We start from the raw sequence: 21,365 nt of genomic DNA on the forward strand, positions 1-21,365 counted from the left end.
TCCCGTGAAGTTCTGGGCTGATTCCTCACCGTTCTCATGATCATTGCAACTCCACGAGGTGAGATATTGCGTGGAGCCCCAGGCCGAGGAAAATTGACAGTTCTTTTGTGTTTCTTCCATTTGCGAATAATCGCACCAACTGTTGTCACCTTCTCACCAAGCTGCTTGGCGATGGTCTTGTAGCCCATTCCAGCCTTGTGTAGGTCTACAATCTTGTCCCTGACATCCTTGGAGAGCTCTTTGGTCTTGGCCATGGTGGAGAGTTTGGAATCTGATTGATCGATTGCTTCTGTGGACAGGTGTCTTTTTTACAGGTAACAAGCTGAGATTAGGAGCACTCCCTTTAAGAGTGTGCTCCTAATCTCAGCTTGTTAACTGTATAAAAAACACCTGGGAGCCAGAAATCTTTCTGATTGAGAGGGGGTCAAATACTTATTTCCCTCATTAAAATGCAAATCAATTTATAACATTTTTGACATGCATTTTTCTGGATTTTTTTGTTGTTATTCTGTCTCTCACTGTTCAAATAAACCTACCATTAAAATTATAGACTGATCATTTATTTGCCAGTGGGCAAACATACAAAATCAGCATGGGATCAAATACTTTTTTCCCTCACTGTATGCAACAGATAACGGAACCTGTCGTACCAACTCATATTTCTATCTCTGCCTTCCGCATCTGTGTGTGTGTGTGTGTGTGTGTGTGTGTGTGTGTGTGAGTGAAAGAGAGAGCGTGAGAAAAAAAGAGAGCAAACAAGACGGTGTCTGAGAAAGAGATGAGGGGCTCAAATCAAGGCTGCAATGACACCTGCTGGTGCTTGATTTTTCTGCCTGCCTGTCAGGTACTGTTGAGGAGCAGGATGTGTAATCACCTGCCGGAGATCCCCTGTCTGTCTAAGACAAAAGACAAAGTTCCAGGCTGATTTGTAATTACCTACACTCTGTGTTGGAATGAAAGATAAACGTGTGTCCAAAAACCTTTGGCTCCCTATTGTGACTTGACACAGAGGATGCCTATGCTACAGTGCATAGGTAGGGCTATAGAGGTGTTGCATGAGCAAATCCCCTAAGATAATGTATTGTATAATTTACATTATGATGAATAAATATATGGATTTTTTTTTGAATATATGAATATCAAATGGTTTCTCTAAAGACAATTAGCAGACAATTATCTTTTGAGCATTGCTTTTAGTACATGTTTTTATTTAATTTTTTATTTCACCTTTATTTAACCAGGTAGGCCAGTTGAGAACAAGTTCTCATTTACAACTGCGACCTGGCGTTGACATTGATTAGACTTCGGCAGAGACATGGAACCCCCCCCCCCCATCCTAGAAAATCTGCTGCGAGTGTTCTAGCTAGGTCCATTCTCTCTCCTCCTCCTTTCCACTTTAGCGGGATCAAGATGCCTGATTGAATTATAATGACTGTTTCTGTGATTGAGTCAGCTATTCATGTTTAATTCAGTGTTGTTATGCTGACCATGTCCCTGCTGCCATCCTAATGTCATTTCATCACTTGTAAATCGGCCCTGTTAGTTAATCAGTCCATTACATAAGACCATGACAATGGTACCTGGCGGTGGGCAACACAGCAGGTTGCACTCAGCCACATGTCCTCATAGTTCACACAGAGAGGGCTTGTTCCTCTATTTATAGAGCAGGAGGCAGCTTAGCGCTGCCAAAATAGGTGTTTTGAAGGGGCTTCTCCTCACACATACAGGCTTGCGAACACACGCTGCACATAGACACATACACGCAGAGACACACATTAACAGAAATGCGCACACACGCTGACTGACACATACTGACATCTAAGCACCATGCAGTCAGTGAGGAATATGGTCAATTACATGGTGTTGGATAGAACACAATGGGGATATTACAGCCTTAATGTATGGATGCTGGGGAGATTTCTACCCTCCCTGTCACTGTCACACCCCTGTGTCCTGTCTTTATGTCCTGATGGCCTGTCACACTGTCACCAGCCTTGATAGCTATGGCTCATTCATATGCATTACCAACAGACATTCTATTTGCATTCATTTGTATGTATTAGCCTGGCATGAAACATGAGGTTGGTCTGTCACACTGTCACCGCTACTGGCCTGATACTTTCGGTCATGTAGTGTATGTGTACACCTGCTGGTCGAACATCTCATTCTCAAATCATGGGCATTAATATGGAGTTGGTCCCCCTTTGCTGCTATAACAGCCTCCACTCTTCTGGGAAGGCTTTCCACTAGATGTTGGAACATTGCTGCAGGGACTTGCTTCAATTCAGCCACGAGCATTAGTGAGGTTGGGCACTGATGTTGGACGATTAGGCCTGGCTTGCAGTCGGCGTTCCAATTCATCCCAAAGGTGTTCGAAGGGGTTGAGGTCAGGGCTCTGTGCAGGCCAGTCAAGTTCTTCCACACCGATCTTGACAAACCATTTCTGTATGGACCTCACTTTGTGCGTGGGGGCATTGTCATGCAGAAACAAGAAAAGGCATTATGCATTGGGGCAGGTAGCGCCAAACCCAGATTCGTCCGTCGTACTGCCAGATGGTGAAGCGTGTTTCATCACTTCAGAGAACGCAGAAATTTGATGAACTGACTTGTTGGAAAGGTGGCATCCTATGACGGTGCCACATTGAAAGCCACTGAGCTCTTCAGTAAGGCCATTCTACTGCCAATGATTTTCTAAGGAGATTGCATGGCTGTGTGCTCATATTTATACACCAGTCAGCAACGGGTGTGACTGAAATAGCCGGATCCACTAAGGTGTGTCAACATACTTTTGTATATATAGTGTAGCTGACAGCCCATTGATATGCATTACTTGCCATGCTGTATTCATTTTGTCTGCATTAGCATGTAATGAACTAGACTAGTGAGGTTGGTTTACATTATCCTCACATTCACTAGTGTCAGTCTTTCAGCCTCAGAGTAATGTTGTCTCAACATTGCCCATGTCCCCTATGGTAAACCTAATTGCCACTCTTTCTAACACACTCTCATTGTAATGAGTCCTGTAGTGCCACTGTGCCACTGCCTTCCAGACGTGAGCCTCATAGAGCCTCATACCCTGGAGAGAGAGCTCCAGTCTCACTGATCTCCCCTGGTTGTTTGCTGCCTGTGCAGGATAATGCTGTTAATTAAGCTATATGAAGCCATGCCAGTATCAGATTACACTGCTTTTATAGTCCTTACCTCTGGGCTTTAGGTATACTGCAGGGAAACAGCCACTCGCATAACCATGCTGATGAAAGTGGTTCATTTACCAAACACCAATAACTCTCTTCATAATGCATAGAGATAGGTTGCATTATGTAAGAATAAGAATAAGAATTTGTTCTTAAATGACTTCCCTAGTTAAATAAAGAGAAAATAAATTAACCCTAATTGCTCCTGCAAATCGCTCTGGATAAGAGTGTTTGCTAAATGACTAGAATGTAAACATTTTGATGACTAGGGTGGTTATTCAGCAGCCTGATAATCTCGGGGTAGAAGCTATTGGCCAGTCTTTCAGTTTTTACCATGGTGCTCCTATACTGCCAGAGTGATGGAAGCGGGGAGAACAGACTGTGGCTGGGGTCCCTGAGGACCTTCTTGGTCTTCCTGCAACACCTGGTCTTCCTGCAACACCAATTTCTTCATCCTCCTGGTGTCCGTGTGGTTTGACCATTTCAGCTCCTCGGAGGATGGAGGCATGCCCAGCCTGGTTCTTCCTGAAGTCCATAATCAGCTCCTTTGTTTTACTGATGTTGAGGGAGAGGTTGTTTACCTAGCACCACGCGGTCATAATGCCTCCTCCCTGTAGGTCATCTCTTTGTTGTTGGTAATCAGACCTACTACTGTCGTGTCGTCAGCGAACTTGATGATGGAGTTGGACCTGTGTGAGGCCACGCAGTGGGTATACAGGGAGTACAGGAGGGGACTGAGGACGCACCCTTGTGGGGCCCCGTGTTGAGGATCAGTGTGGAGGAGGTAATGTTGCCTATGGTCCAGGACCCAGTGCATAGGGAGGAGTTCAGGGCCATGACCTTTGTGGTGAGCTTAGAGGGCACTATGGTATTGAAGGCCGAGCTGTAGTCGAGCTTCCTCACATATGCGTTATTTTTGTTCAGGTGGATGAGGGCAGTGTGCAGTGCAATGGCTATTGCGTAGTCCGTGGATCTGTCGGGACGGTAGGTGAATTGGAGAGGGTCGGTTGTGTCGGGGAGGTAGGAGATGATGTGGTCTTTGACTAGCCTCTCAAAGTACTTCATGATGACGGAAGTGATTGCTACGGGTCGGTAGTCATTCAGTTCAGTTACTTTCCCTTTCTTGGGCACAGGGATGACAGTGAACAACTTGAAGCAGATGGGGATAACAGCCTGAGCTAGAGACAGATTGAAAATGTCGGAAAACACAACAGCTAGCTGGTCAGCACATGCTCTGAGGGTGCGGCTAGGAATGCCGTCTGGGCCAGCAGTCTTGCGAGGATTAACATGTGTCAATAACTTCCAGACGTCCTCCGTGGAGACCGTCAGCACGTAGCCCTCATTGTCCTCAGGGGCTCTCCTCGACAGTGAAGAGTCGTTTTGCTCGAAGCATGAGAAAAAGATGCTAAGCTCGTCCAGTAGGGTGGTGTTGGTGTCCGCAACGTGACTGGCTATCTTTTTGTAATCCGTGATCGTTAGAAGTCCCTGCCACATACGCCTCATGTCTGACCCGCTGATTTGCTCCTTCACTTTTCCCCTATACCTGTGTTTCGCCATCTTGATCAATCTGCGTATGTCGTATTTGTACTGTTTAACCATACAATTGTCCCCGGTCACCTTGCCATGTTTATCAGCAGCATCTCTCTCCTTCAGTTTACTGACAAGACTGACATCAATCCACGGCGACCCAGAACACATTCCAGTCCCCCTGATCAAAACAGTCTTGGAGAATGGATTCTGATTGATCGGACCAGTGTTGTACAGTCCTGACCACCGGAACTGTTATTGTCATAGCAACTATCTTCGAGGATGGGAGGGATATGTGATGGCAATGATAGATGTTGTTTAGAGTGGAGTGTTGTCAGTTTAATCAGCTGGGCTAGTTCTCTCTCTGTCTCTCTCTCTCTCTGTGTGTCAGAGCCAGTCGACCTGCGTAACACTGCTGTCCCAGACAGCTTTGCCTGCCTGTCCAGCCGTCGGTCTTGTCCATCTGTCTCGACTGCAGCGAAGGCCTGATTGTTATTCCTCTGGCTTGCCTCCCGTTCGTTGCCACATTGGCAGCAGCTCTGCTATAAAGCTCAATTTCTCTGTGTGACTGAGGGGCGGCTGAGCTGAAGGGTTTATTTATAGATGGTTCCAAACGTAATAATGGAGACTGAGGAGGAGGGAAGGAGGGTGGAAACTCAGAAAGAGGGATGATATATCATCTGTAATGGTTGCAGGCCATTAAAGTAAAATTAGGTGTAACAAGCACTTGATTTATTGTGTTTGAAGTGAGAGGGTGTGAGGGGTGAGGAGGTGGGGTGAGGAGGTGGGCTGTGTGGTGAGGAGGTGGGGTGTGTGGGTGCGCGCGGAGCTGCAGATAGGCCCATTTCAATTGAATTACGGGAGTGAAAAAGGATGCCTTCTCTGATCTGGTTTTTCATACAGTCTCTGGTTTACTGTGGCCTGCTGATCGTGTGCAGGGTTAAGAGACCCGCAGACAGGGAGAGGGACACTGTCTTTGCCAACAGCAGTACATCCATTCTGGGCAGAGCTAGCTAGCTGTTCCCAGTCCCCTGGGCAGGGTGGAATGAGGGACACAGCTGCCCAACATTTGCTGAGATGGGAGCTTTTGTTCTTATGAATGTTTAAATTCTGGATAGTTCCTGTCTTCTTTAGCTACCCTTGACAGAACACTGCTGAGTCTGGTTTATATTAGACCCAAAGCTTCATTCAGCAGGGTGTCCAGGCTTTCAACGCAGTAGAACAAGAGAATGAGAGAGAGCGAGAGAGAGGGTGGGAGGGAGAAAGAGAGAATGAGAAAGCATGAGAGGGAGAGAGAGAGAAAGAGGGAGGGAGGGTGGCAGGGAGAAAGAGAAAGGGAGGGTGGGAGGGAGGGAGGGAGAAAAAGAGAATGAGAAAAGGGCAGGGAAAATGCTTTCTTTGTACAAATGAGCTTGTTCAAAAAGGCAAACATTTGTTTTAGATAAACAAGATTTTTCTCAGTCATTTGAATTATCTGACCTCTAAATATCCGATTTTTTTTAATGATGCCCTGGCCAAAACACCTGTGTGCATTCTCCGTGGACACACTGAGCTAGCCTGGTGTGTGTGTGTGTGTGTGTGTGTGTGTGTGTGTGTATATATATTTGTGTGTGTGTGCCGATGCAATAGGCTAGATTATAATTTGGTTGTTGCCTGTAGAGATCCATTATTTGACAATCTGTAAAACCGGGGGGGGGCTGGTGTGTATGAAGGTGATTAAGGAAGTAAAGGGTGATGCTACTCAGCAGGAGTCAGCAGGATAAGTAAGATGGACAGATTCTTTTCTCTTCCGAACCCCTCTAATAAGCGTCAGTAGAGGCTAAGTCTTTGTAATGGAGAGAGCGAGTGTGTGTGCTGCGGGGGACAGGTAGAGGAGAGGAGTGGGAATCAGAGAGATTGTTTGTGACGGAAGAAAACAACTCAGTACAGGCTCTTCACATCCTGGAAAATGTAATGTGATTTGAGATGCCCTTGAGAAAATGCCCTCTCCTTCCCCCCATACTCCCTCCATTGTTGTTGCTCTCTGTCCTCTCCCAATCAGTGTCCTCCTCATTATTCCACTTTCAAGAGGCAAAGTACATTATAATGTGCAGAGCCTGGGACGATTTCACAGAGCTTAGAGGTGCCTTCCAACCAAAAATAACTAATTTAAAATTCCCTTTCACCCTCTCTTCATATATTGATAAGGTGGGATACTTGAAATAGCATTATATATTGGTTCCATGGAAACTTGCAGACTAGATATCACATTTCTTGCTGTAGTGACTGAATCAGTTCTTGGAGAGGAAAAAGTGCAGCATAACCCCTTTTTCCTTGATCATTAGCATGAATACGGTATGAGTAGTAGTGTATTCGCAGACGTTTTGGTACCTGAGTATGTGCATGGACCCCTGCTAACATTACGCATAGTGATAGGTGGGGTTAATAGGACAGGCAGGACCAATGAGAGCAGCTCCTTGTCCCTTTGATGCCAGGGGCTCAGGATAAAGCTTGGCAGTATTTACTCAGGCTACTGCCTGCGTAACAACCCTTGTGGAGGGTACGAGCACCTCCCTCGGTGAGAGACGTTTTCTCAGCTCCAGCATGTTGTTAGCTCCATATCTTCCTGAGAGTGGAATGCATCGTACCGTCACGAGAGGGTTTAAGAGATAGTGGGCAGGACTGAAGTGTGTGTGTGTTTCCATGTGTGTTTGTTTCCATGTGTACATGGATAGCATAGAGAGGTGTGAAGAAGCAGTAAGGGGAACAGTTGGATACAGATTGGGAGCAACCACCCCCCCTAATTTTTTTCATCTCCATGACAACAGGAGGCCAAATTCCAGCACGGTGAGCACAGGAACATTCTAGCTTGCCCAGGGTTATTTTAGGGAGGTCTCTGATTTTCTTTTTACGTACCTCAGATTTATAATGGTGTATAACGGGATCGTTTTCCAAGGAGTCTTGTACTCCAGAAGAAGACCAGAGTTTAACCTGTGCCTGAAGTTGAATGTCTTTTGGTTCAGTTTTGATTAAAACATTGTCCCTTTTCAACATTCCATTCCAACAAACATTTGACCATATTTAACCTATCTGGGAACCTGGGACGCTTGCGTCCCACCCTAGTCAACAGCCAGTGGAATCGCGTCGCGCGAAATACAAATACCTCATAAATGCTATAACTTCATTTTCTCAAACATATGACTATTTTACACCATTTTATAGATACACCTCTCCTGAATCGAACCACGTTGTCCGATTTCAAAAAGGCTTTACAGCAAAAGCAAAACATTAGATTATGTTAGGAGAGTACCCTGCCAAAAAAATCACACTGCCATTTTCAAAGCAACTAGCATGCATCACAAATACCCAAAACACAGCTAAATGCAGCACTAACCTTTGACAATCTTCATCAGATGACACTCCTAGGACATCATGTTACACAATACATGCATTTTTTTGTTCGATAAAGTTCATATTTATATATAAAAACAGCATTTTACATCAGCGCGTGACGTTCAGAAAATATTTTCCCTCAAATGCTTCTGGTGAATCAGCGCTATTTACAAAATTACTATTCGAAAACATTGTTAAAATGTAATATTGTCATTCAAAGAATTATAGATTAACATCTCGTGAATGCAACCGCATTGCCAGATTTAAAAATAACTTTACTGGGAAATCACACTTTGCAATAAACGAGGTGGTATGCTCAGAAAAATAGGCTAGGCGATACAGATTAGCGCCATCTTGGAACCATCTAAAATCAAATATACTATTGTAAATATTCCCTTACCTTTGATTATCTTCATCAGAAGGCACTTCCAGGAATCCCAGGTCCACAACATATGTAGTTTTGTTCGAAAAATGTAATAATTTATGTCCCAATAGCTCCTTCTTGTTAGCGCGTTCCAAAGGCTACTCAAAATGTACTGTAGCGCGCGGGACTTGTCGCCACGAAAGAGCAAAAAATATATATTTACGTTCGTTCAAACATGTCAACGTTGTATAACATAAATCTTTAGGGCCTTTTTCAACCAGAGCTTCAATAATATTCAAGGCGGACGATTGCATTGTCTTACTAAACGTTTCGGAAGATGAGGCTACCCATGGGCGCCCGCGTCATAGTAGTAATGGCCCTCCCCCTGTGACCAACTTTCCAAGCCTCTCTTTCGGTCAGTTTCTACCATAGAAGACTCAAACCACTTTGTAAAGACTGTTGACATCTAGTGGAAGCCTTAGGAAGTGCTAAATGAATCCTAACTCACGGTGTTTCTCATAGGCAAAGTGTTGAAGGTGATTCCACAAATCAGATTTCCACTTCCTGCATGGAATCTTCTCAGGTTTTGGCCTGCCATATGAGTTCTGTTATACTCACAAACACCATTCGAACAGTTTTAGAAACTTTAGAGTGTTTTCTATCCAAATCTACTAATTATATGCATATTCTAGTTACTGGGCAGGAGTAGTAACCAGATTAAATCGGGTACGTTTTTTATCCGGCCGTGCAAATACTGCCCCCTATCCCCAACAGGTTTTAATCATGTATGCAGTAAACATAAACTCAGTACTCTCAATTGAGGGTTTATACAAGAGCCCAACCAGGCAAAGATAAATAGTGTGGCGATTTTGTACAAAAGCCTATAAGAACCAGTAAGGTATATACATACGCTCAGTGGATGGTTTATTATGTATACCTATCTAGTACCGGACCCCCCCCCCGCCTCCAAAAACAGGCATGGAAACATTTCTCAATTGGTATCAAGGAACCCTAACATGTGCCAGGAAAACATTCCCCACACCATTACACCACCGCCACCAGCCTGTACCGTTACTCCAAATTCTAATTATGTCATCAGCCTGACACAACAGGAACCGGGATTTGTCTTACCAGGTGATTTAAGAAATAAATATATTTCACCTTCATTTAACCAGGTAGGGCAGTTGAGAACAAATTCTCATTTACAACTGCGACCTGGCCAAGATAAAGCAAAGCAGTGCGACAAAAACAACACAGAGTGACACATGGGATAAACAAACGTACAGTCAATAATACAATAGAAAAATCTGTATACAGTGTGTAAATGAAGTAAGGAGGTAAGGCAATAAATAGGCCTATAGTGGCGAAGTAATTACAATTTAGCAGTTGGCACTGAAGTGATATATGTACAGATGAGGATGTGCAAGTATAAATACTGGTGTGCAAAAGAGCAGAAAAACAAATATGGGGATGAGGTAGGTAGGTGGTTGGATGGTCTATTTACAGATGGGCTGTGTACAGTTGCAGCGATCGGTAAGCTGCTCTGACAGCTGACGCTTAAAGTTAGTGAGGGAGACATGTCTCCAACTTCAGTGATTTTTGCAATTTGTTCCAGTCATTGGCAGCAGAGAACTGGAAGGAAAGGCGGCCAAAGGAGGTGTTGGCTTTGGGGATGACCAGTGAAATATACCTGCTGGAGCGCATGCTATGGGTGGGTGTTGCTATGGTGACCAGTGAGCTGAGATAAGGCGGGGCTTTACCTAGCAAAGACTTATAGATGACCTGGAGCCAGTGGGTTTGGCGACGAATATGTAACGAGGACCAGCCAACGAGAGCATACAGGTCGCAGTGGTGGGTAGTATATGGGGCTTTGGTGACAAAACGGATGGCACTGTGATAGACTGCATCCAATTTGCTGAGTAGAGTGTTGGAGGCTATTTTGTAAATGACATCGCCGAAGTCAAGGATCGGTAAGATAGTCAGTTTTACGAGGGTATGTTTGGCAGCATGAGTGAAGGAGGCTTTGTTTTGAAATAGGAAGCCGATTCTAGATTTAAAAATGGATTGGAAATGCTTATGTCCGGAAGGAGAGTTCACAGTCTAGCTAGACACCTAGGTATTTATAGTTGTCCACATATTCTAAGTCAAAACTGTCCAGAGTAGTGATGCTAGTCGGGCAGGCGGGTGCGGGCAGCGATCAGTTGAAGAGCATGCATTTCGTTTTACTAGCATTTTAAGAGCAGTTGGAGGCCAAGGAATCAAAGAATCACCTGCACCAGAGCGACATCCTTGATATATACAGAGAAAAGAGTCGGCCCGAGAATTGAACCTTGTGGCACCCCCATAGAGACTGCCAGAGGTCTGGACAACAGGCCCTCCGATTTGACACACTGAACTTTAACTGAGAAGTAGTTGGTGAACCAGACAAGGTAGTCGTTAGAGAAACCAAGGCTTTTGAGTCTGCCAATAAGAGTACGGTGATTGACAGAGTCAATCTTTGGCCAGGTCGACGAAGACGGCTGCAGAGTACTGTCTTTTATTGATGGTGGTTATATCGTTTAGGTCCTTGAGCGTGGCTGAGGTGCACCCGTGCCCAGCTCGGAAACCAGATTGCATAGTGGAGAAGGTACGGTGGGATTTGAAATGGTCGGTGATCTGTTTGTTCACTTGGCTTTCGAAGACTTTAGAAAGAAAGGGCAGGATGGATATACAGTTGAAGTCGTAAGTTTACGTACACCTTAGCTAAATACATTTAAACACAGTTTTTCACAATTCCTGACATTTAATCCTTGTAAGAATTCCCTGCCTTAGGTCAGTTAGGATCACCACTTTACTTTAAGAATGTGAAATGTCAGAATAATAGTAGAAAGAATGATTTATTTGAGCTTTTATTTCTTTCAACACATTCCCAGTGGGTCAGAAGTTTACATACACTCAGTTAGTATTTGGTAGCATTGCCTTTAAATTGTTTAACTTGGGTCAAATGTTTCAGGTAGCCTTCCACAAGCTTCCCACAATAAGTTGGGTGAATTTTGGCCCATTCCTCAGAGCTGGTGTAACTGAGTCAGGTTTGTAGGCCTCCTTACTCGCACATGCTTTTTCAGTTCTGCCCACACATTTTCTATAGGTTTTAGGTCAGGGCTTTGTGATAGCCACTCCAATACCTTGACTTTGCTGTCCTTAAGCCATTTTGCCACAACTTTGGAACTATGCTTGGGGTCATTGTCCATTTGGAAGACCCATTTGTGACCAAGCTTTAACTTCCTGACTGATGTCTTGAGATGTTGCTTCAATATATCCACATAATTTTCCGTCCTCATGATGGCATCTATTTTGTGACATGCACCAGTCCCTCCTGCAGCAAAGCACCCCTACAACATGATGCTGCCACCCCCGTGCTTCACGGTTGGGATGGTGTTCTTCAACTTGCAAGCCTCCCCCTTTTTTCCTCTAAACATAACGATGGTCATTATCAAACAGTTCTATTTTTGTTTCATCAGACCAGAGGACATTTCGCCAAAAAGTAGGATCTTTGTCCCCATGTGCAGTTGCAAACCGTAGTCTGTTTTTTATGGCGGTTTTGGAGTGGCTTCTTCCTTCCTGAGCGGCCTTTCAGGTTATGTTGATATAGGACTCGTTTTACTGTGGATAGAGATACTTTTGTACCTGCTTCCTCCAGCATCTTCACAAGGTCCTTTGCTGTTGTTCTGGGATTGATTTGCACTTTTCGCACCAAAGTGCGTTCATCTCTAGGAGACAGAATGTGTCTCCTTCCTGAGTGGTATGACGGCTACGTGGTCCCATGGTGTTAATACTTGCGTACTATTGTTTGTACAGATGAATGTGGTACCTTCAAGCGTTTGGAAATTGCTCCCAAGGATGAACCAGACTTGTGGAGATCTACAATTCTGTTTCTGAGGTCTTGGCTGATTTCTTTTGATTTTCCCATGATGTCAAGCAAAGAGGCACTGAGTTTGAAGGTTGGCTTTTACGGTTGCATAAGTCAACAAATGAGAGCGCTTGGGGATACACAGGGCCTGGGTTAACCTCTACATCACCAGAGAAACAGAGGAGGAGTAGGATGAGGGTAGGGCTAAAGGCTATAAGAACTGGTCGTCTCGTGCTTTGGGAACAGAGAATAAAAGGAGCAGATTTCTGGGCGTGGTAGGATAGATTCAGGTTATAGTGTACAGATGAGGGTATGGTATGGTGCGAGTACAGTGGAGGAAACCTAGGCATTGAGTGACGATGAGAGGGGTTGCATCTCTGGAGGCGCCCATTAAGCTATCAGAGGCATGTTGAGCAGGACTAGGGGCTCCGCAGTAAAAATAAAACAATGAGAGCTGCCCTAAACAACAGTATACAAGGCATATTGACATTAGAGAGAGGTATAAAGCAATCACAGGTGTTGATTGGGAGAGCTAAGACAACAACGGGTGAGACAACAATGGGTAAACTGCTAAGACAACAAAAACGGGTAAATGGCGATGAATGGGCAGAGAGGGTCAGTTAGCTACACACAGGGCCTGAGTTCGAGGCTGGGGCCGACAGATAAACAAAATGAAGTACCGTGTTAATGAACAGTCCAGCAGGCATCAGCTGTGCAGCCGAGTGATCATAGGGTCCAATGAGCAGCAATAGATGAAACGTTTGGTAGTCAATTACTGCGCTAGGCGAGCGGGAGACACGGCGTTTAGGAAGCTAGCGGGCCGGGGCTAGCAGATGGATCATCACCAACATCCACAACGCAGAGGCCGGTTGAGAGCACATCGGCCGAATTACGTCAGCAGACCAGTCGTGATGGATCGGCGGGGCTCCGTGTCGACAAAGGGTCTAGGCCAATTGGCAAGAGAGGTATTGTAGTTGGTGTACTTCGTTTGCCAGCCTGGAGATGGGCCTAGCTTAAGGCTAGCTCGAAGGTTAACTGGTGCATGCTTCTGGACAAGGGCGTTAGCCACAATAGCCACTCAGTAGCAGCTTGCTAGCTGCGAAGATTCGGTGTAATGTTCCAGAGTTTGCGGCAGGAATCCGGTGATGTAGTAGAGAAAAAAAGCAGTCTGATATGCTCAGGGCTGATATCGCGCTGTGCAGACTGGCAGGTATTATTATCCAGGCTATCTAGGCTAAAGCGGCTGGTGTCTGAGCTAAAGGTAAAGACCTCTAGTAGTGGCTAACAATGACTAAATAGCTAATAGCTAATTAGCTGGCTAGCTTCTGATGGCTAGCTTCTGATGGATGTTCCAGTTGTTAGGTCTAGGAAATAGCAGATCCGTACCACATTGGGTGAGGCGGGTTGCAGGAAGGTATATTTAATTCAAAAATGGAAAAAAGAGATTTAAATATAATGAAATGTATACAAAAAATGAAAAAGACTGAATATTTACATGGGACAAAAACAAACACGTCTTACTGCTGCGCCATCTTGAAAAATTATTGTTTTTCCACTCCTCAATTGTCCAGTGTTGGTCAACTGGAGATACACTTTCTTGTTTTTAGCTGAAAGGAGTGGAACGTTTTTGCCCCCTTTCACGACATTAAGTCATCAGAGTGCGCAGCTGAACACTGTGTACTGGAAACACTTGGTTTGTTATTTTAACTAAAACATAATAAATCTTTGTTAAACATAAATACCAAACTTGTTTTTGCAGTTAGCTTTTAACAGCTAGGACTGCTATTTTTTTTGTCCCGGAATCCTGCTTAACTGACAGGTTATAGTCTGCTTGAACCTAGATAAGCTGCTAACGAAGTTAGTCCCAGATGAGTTTTCCAATGTAGCCCTCTGTCTGGAGAAGTAAATGAACGGTTCCAGCGCTGTAGGAGCTGTATCTACTATGCTTTGTTTCAGGACAACCTGGATCACTCAGAGTTCCAATGTGGCTATTGTTTGCTTGCCGAGGATTATAGGCTTGAGGTGGCTACGCAGGTAGCCAGCTTACGTAAGAAACTGGGAAAAACGCAGAGTGGAATGTTTACCTTTTCTACACCGGTGGCTGGATGGCGTTGGCACATGTTGGATGCATCTCCGTCTTGCCATTTGTCGTTATCCGACTGGCCGGTGTTGCCCGGCCAGTCGCCCATTTGCCTGTTTGTGGCCCACCTGTTAACTTGCACGATTCTTGCCAGTCTCCTTCGACCTCTCATCAACGAGCTGTTTTCGCCCACAAGACTGCCGCTAACTGGATGTTTTTTTGATTGTTGCACCATTCTCGGTAAACACGAAACACTGTCATGCATGAAAAGTCCAGGAGGCCAACCATCGCTAAGATACTGAAAATGGCGCCCCTGGCATCGATGATCATACCACTCTCAAAGTTGCTTAGGTCACTAGTTTTGCCCATTCTAACGTTCAATTGAACAGTAACTGAATTCCTCGATGCCCGTCTGTCTGCTTTATTTAGCAAGCGACGGCCACGTGACTTATTGTCTGTAGAAGCAAACCATTTTCTTGAACGGGGTGGTGTACCTAATAAACTGTGCATAGCTGTTTGATCTGTTTTTATTCTTGTAGTAATGTGGTGCCTGCCTGTATTTCCTTAAACCTTTATTTTGGCAATACATGTCAGCGAGAAAATTATTTTGGGGTCAGTAGATTCCCAACATAACAGTCACTCATATATAGATGTCTATAGAGCCTATCTCCATTCCTGATTCCTGGAACTGTTAGCTTCCCTGTGTAATATTGACATAGGCTAAGAAACACTTGTTTTACTAACATGGTCCTGTTTTATTAATTGCTGTGCTGATCAATGGACAGTTCATTACTTCTGTCAAATGAATACGTAGCTTAAAGTTGTGTGTATTTGCATTTATTTTTGCAATGAAGATGGAAACGCTAAAATAATACACATTTACATTAGGCCGAAATCTATAAATATATACAGCCTTATGAGTATACAAAACATTAGGAATACCTTCCTAATATTGAGTTGCACCCCACAGGAATGCTGGCCCATGTTGATTCCAATGCTTCTCACAGTTGAGTCAAGTTGGCTGGATGTCCTTTGGGTGGTGGACCATTGTTGATGCACACAGGAAACTGTTGAGCATGAAAAACCCAGCAGCGTTGCAGTTCTTGACACAAACCGGTGCGCCTTGCACCTACTACCATACCCCGTTCAAAGGAACTTACATTTTTTGTCTTGCCCATTCACCCTCTAAATTGCACACATACACACTCCATGTCCGAATTGTCTCTAGGCTTAAAAATCCTTCTTAACCTGTCTCCTCCCCTTCATCTACACTGATTTTAAGTGGATTTAACAAGTGAAATCAATAAGGGATCATAGCTTTCACCTGGATTAACCTGGTCAATCGATGTCATGGAAAGAGCAGTTGTTCTTTAATGTTTTGTACACTCAGTAGCAGGACACAGTCGATTATTCAACTGAAAAGTATGAATTAGGCTGTTTGAGAAGGTTTGAATCCTAAGCAACCTGCATACACATTGTTTGAAGTATGATAGACCTTGGTAGAGCATGGGTGGAGTAGGCATTGTGGTGCTCTGAATTTTCTGTCTTTTTTGGCTTCAGACCAATGCTTGTTTCTCACTTAAAACGTAGTTTTTGTTTTTAATTTCCATTGTTTTTACAACGGGATTTATACAACATTTCCACGTGCAAAAGGTGTCTTTTGAAAATGTAATTTGCGCTTCAAATGATATAAAAAAAACGTGTTTTGTCTCACAATTTATTGTCCAGGGTCCGGTTTCGCAAAAGCATCTTAAGGCTAAGTTCATCATTAGAACCTTCGTAGGTGCATGGTAAAATCTCCGAGCTGTTTCCCAAAACCATTATTATTAAAGTTACACTTGAAAACAAGTGTTATTTTTTTGACTGCCTCAGACCACTCAGAACAACTGCTTTTTTTGCCCTTCCGCGTTACTATATACACAGAAGGTCTCTGCTGAACTTAGAATCACAATGTTTATCTGTCTCTGTGACCACCGATAACTTCAGAACGAAGTTGACTACAAAACAAAGTTGACTTTGTTCTCTTTGCAATTATAAACAAGCAAAGGGTAAAAAGACGCTTCAAATGAAAACCGAGATGACTGCATTAAAATACAGTAGGCTACATACAGTGCATTCGGAAAGTATTCAGAGCCCTTGACTTTTTCCACATTTTGTTACGTTGCAGCCTTATTCTAAAATGGATTGCATTGTTGTTTTTCCTCATCAATCTACACACAATACCCCATAATGAGAAAGCAAAAACAGGTTTTTATACATTTTTGCAAATGTATTAAAAATGAAAGAACTGAAATATACATTTACATACGTATTCAGATCCTTTACTCAGTACTTTGTTGAAGCACCTTTGGCAGCGATTACAGCCTCAAGTCTTCTTGGGTATGACACTACAAGCTTGGCACACCTGTATTTGGGGAGTTTCTTCCATTCTTCTCTGCAGATCCTCTAAAGCTCTGTCAGGTTGGATGGGGAGCATCGCTGCACAGCTATTTTCAGGTCTCTCCAGAGATGTTCGATTGGGTTCAAGTTTGGGCTCTGGCTGGGCCACTCAAGGACATGCCGAGACTTGTTCCAAACTTTGTTTGAGCCAACTCAAGGTTGGTCTGGCTCGGACCAAATCTGAACCAATCATAGACATCTATGTTTCACAAGTTTGGAGCACAGCACAGTAGAGTAGTAGTTCTCAAACCTCTCCAATGGGACCCCAGGCCATTCCATGTAATTTATCTATTCCAGAGCTAGGACACCTGATTAAAGTTGTCAACTAATCCTCATTCTCTTGAATAGCTAGTTCAAAGCTACAGCAAAATTGGGAAACGTCTGGGGGTCCCCGAGGAGAGGTTTTAGAACCACTGCAGTAGAGCAGAGTACAGTAAAATAAAAAAAGTAGAAAAAGTATTTTCAACATTTAATTCAGAACTGAAAATTAACCTGATTTCAATGTCTTGAAAACACATTTTTAACATCCGGAAAAAAATATGTATTTTCAATGTTCGGAAAATACATCTTTTAAACTTCCTGAAAAGCCTTCTTTTCACCTTTCATTCAGAACCTAAAATGAACCAAACTTCAATGTCAGCAAGGGCTGGAATTTGTTCTGAATGCTCGAACAGCGACGTGTCTTCTGTCCAATGTGTGTTGATCTGTCTAATTAGCTAGCTAGCTAGCATGTGTAGACTCAATGCAATGCACAGCGCTACTTGCATGTGCATTGCCCGGGTTTAGATTCAACATAGCTAACTGTTTCTTAGCAAGACAATTCGTTTATCAACTACAGTCTGTGTTGTGAGAGGTTGGTATTGGTTGAGGAAATGTTGGCTAGCTAGCAGTATTTGGGCTGAAACTGACATCTGGCTGCACATGTAGCTATCTAGCTGAAGTATCATGCTGGAGTAGCTAGATGAGCAATGCCCATTGCATGTATCATAAGTTAGCAGCATGGCAGTTTCTCAAAGTTTGGTGTTGATTATGAACTTTACTTAGTTAGCTAGCAAACTATGCTTTATGGAAGAATGTAGCTAGCTATGATATATTGACAACATTGAATTGTGGTTGGTGCACGATCTATACAGCTATGGTACAGTTTCATTGGCTTGTAGCTACTAGATGGCTAGCTAACTAGCAATAATAGCAGTCAAGGACGTTTGTTATCTTATTTGTTTATGCTTTGATTTAGTTTACACAGATGACGTCAGCCATATCTAAAAAAACGTTCCATTGCAAAATGTACCTACCTATCTAGCTTCCTTTGTTTGTAGCTTGCTTCTAGATGCGGTTGGTGTTTGGCCAGTAACCATAATGTCGCTGGTTCGAATACCCAAGCCGACAAGGTGAAAATCTGTCTGTGCCCTTGAGCAAGGCACTTAAACATAATTTGCTCCAGTGGCGCCGTACTACTATAGCTGACCCTGTAAAACAATCCCTTTCACTGCACCTATCTGGTACTTGACAATACGTCCTTTTTTTATTTTTACTAGTGTTAGCTAGCTACAGTTGCTGTTGCACAGCAACAGAGGTTGATGGTCCCAGTTTTTAGAACTCTGAGATTCGCCTGAAAAGATGCTACAAAAAGGCAGCACATTGTTGGTTCTTAATGGACTGAAATGTGCAAGTGAGAGCGATTTTTCTTTTTTGTATTTTTTGTATTTTTTTAAAAATGTTTTAATTATACATTTGAATCAAAACTGTTGCACTTACAAACGTATTCAGTACAAACGTATTCAGTACAAATGGATCCAAGTCTAATTGTCATTTTATGGACACCGTAGTCTTGTTTTAATCCAACGTCTAGAATTTGAGCTAGGTTTGGGCAAAAAATTGTATGACGACCCTAATGCTAACAACCCTGTCAAAAATCCAGTATAGTGGTTTTCGGTAACGGCCGGACGGACGGCTCATGACGAGAGGCAGGGATCTGTGTTGCGAATTTACATTGACATTGGTGTCATATTGGCTTAGATATGACCGTAGGGAGATTTGAATTTAACCTTGCGCTTCAATCAATCCCTAATATAGTCGTACCGACCAGCGCAACTATAATCCAAATGGGTCAAAAATAAATGTCTGCAACAAGATGTTCTCATATTGACCGAATGAGAGCATTGTCCACTGATGTACTGTGTAGCTGACGGCCACTACTGTGTAGCTGATGGCCATCACACACACACATCACACCTTCCCAGAGAGATAGGACACATCCAGGAGCTGAGAGAAGCAGGCATCAGTTAATAAGATCTGTGTAGATCATTTGTCAGCAGATGTCGTATCTTATGAGCTTTTAACACTTGCCACTCACGTGTTGTATTTCATTGAGTCACCATAGAACTGTGGGCGTGCAACCAGTTGGGTGGGGGAGGGAAAAGTAGGTTGTAAGTGTGTGTTTTCTCCTTTCATATTTCTATATGGCTTTTCATTCTTTTTAGTCAAACACAGTTATTCAGTTTAAGATAAAAGCAAGTATGTTTTGTAAGAACATTGTGGTATTGTGTAATCTTCAACTGCAATGTCCAAGAAGACACGAGACAGTAGGAGGACATCAGTGTGTTATGTTATGTGTGTTATGTTGCAGTAGGTGCATGCACTGCATTACATTTGCCTGTTCGACTATCCTCTTTCTCTTCATCTGTCTCTCTTCTCTGCCCCTGTGTGTCTGTGCATGTGATTGTGTGTGTGCATCATTTGTGTGCATTGGTGTAAGGTACTTAAGTAAAAATACTTTAAAGTACTACTTAAGTATTTTTGGGGGGTATCTGTACTTCTCATATTTTTGTACAACTTTTACTTCCCTACATTCCTAAAGAAAATAATGTACTTTTTCTCCATACATTTCCCCTGACACCCAAAAGTACTCGTTACATTTTGAATGCTTAGCAGGTCAGGGAAATTGTCAAATTCACATACTTATCAAGAGAACATCCCTGGTCATCTCTACTGCCTCTGATCTGGCGGTGTCACGTCTACTCCCGCTCCTCCCCTCCGGTGTTCGACGTTGCCGGTATACTGACCACTGGTCCTGGTGTCCATCATTATGCACACCTGGCATTAATCTGTTTAGGATAGGGGGCAGTATTTCCACGGCCGGATAAAAAACGAACCCGATTTAATCTGGTTATTACTCCTGCCCAGAAACTAGATAGAAAATACCCTAAAGTTTCTAAAACTGTTTGAATGGTGTCTGTGAGTATAACAGAACTCATATGGCAGGCCAAAACCTGAGAAGATTCTATACAGGAAGTGCCCTCTGACCATTTCTTGGCCTTCTATAGCCTCTTTATCGAAAACAGAGGATCTCTGCTGTAACATGACATTTTCTAAGGCTCCCATAGGCTCTCAGAAGGAGCCAGAACGGGGAATGATGACTCTGCAGTCCCTAGGCGAAAAACAGTAGGGGATTTGGATAGTGGTCGATCTGAGAACAATGACACGGGTGCGCGCGTGCACGTGAAGAGTCCATTTTACATTTTCAGTCTTTCAACGAAAACAACGTCTCCCGGTCGGAATATTATTGCTATTTTACGAGAAAAATCGCATAAAATTTTATTTTAAACAGCGTTTGACATGCTTCGAAGTACGGTAATGGAACATTTTTAAATTTTTTGTCGCGATATGCGCCGGCGTGTCACCCTTCGGATAGTGTCTTGAACGCAAGAACAAAATGCCGCTATTTGGATATAACTATGGATTATTTGGAACCAAAACAACATTGGGTGTAAAGTAGAAGTCCTGGGAGTGCATTCTGACAAAGAACAGCAAAGGTAATCAAATTTTTCTTATAGTAAATCTGAGTTTGGTGAGTATCAAACTTGGTGGGTGTCAAAATAGCTAGCCATGATGGCCGGGCTATCTACTCAGAATATTGCAAAATGTGCTTTCACCGAAAAGCTATTTTAAAATCTGACAGAGCGATTGCATAAAGGAGTTCTGTATCTATAATTCTTAAAATAATTGTTATGTTTTTTGTGAACGTTTATCGTGAGTAATTTAGTAAATTCACCGGAAGTTTCGGTGAGTATGCTAGTTCTGAACGTCACATGCTAATGTAAAAAGCTGGTTTTTGATATAAATATGAACTTGCTTGAACAAAACATGCATGTATTGTATAACATAATGTCCTAGGAGTGTCATCTGATGAAGATCATCAAAGGTTAGTGCTGCATTTAGCTGTGGTTTTGGTTTTTGTGACATGATATGCTAGCTTGAAAAATGGGTGTGTGATTATTTCTGGCTGGGTACTCTCCTGACATAATCTAATGTTTTGCTTTCGTTGTAAAGCCTTTTTGAAATCGGACAATGTGGTTAGATAAAGGAGAGTCTTGTCTTTAAAATGGTGTAAAATAGTCATATGTTTGAAAAATGGGTTTTGGGATTTTTGAGGAGTTTGTAATTCGCGCCACGCCCTATCATTGGATATTGGAGCGGTGTTCCGCTAGCGGAACATCT

General features: G+C 43.2%; 1 protein-coding gene across 2 annotated transcripts in view; it reads left to right on the plus strand.

The window, feature by feature from the left end:
* The window catches only part of LOC106613737 (yjeF N-terminal domain-containing 3), a 77,348-nt gene that overhangs the window by 2,509 nt on the left and 53,474 nt on the right, over positions 1 to 21,365 (plus strand). The window lies entirely within an intron of this gene.

Source organism: Salmo salar, chromosome ssa10, assembly GCF_905237065.1.
Source record: "Salmo salar chromosome ssa10, Ssal_v3.1, whole genome shotgun sequence".
Lineage (NCBI taxonomy): Eukaryota > Metazoa > Chordata > Actinopteri > Salmoniformes > Salmonidae > Salmo > Salmo salar.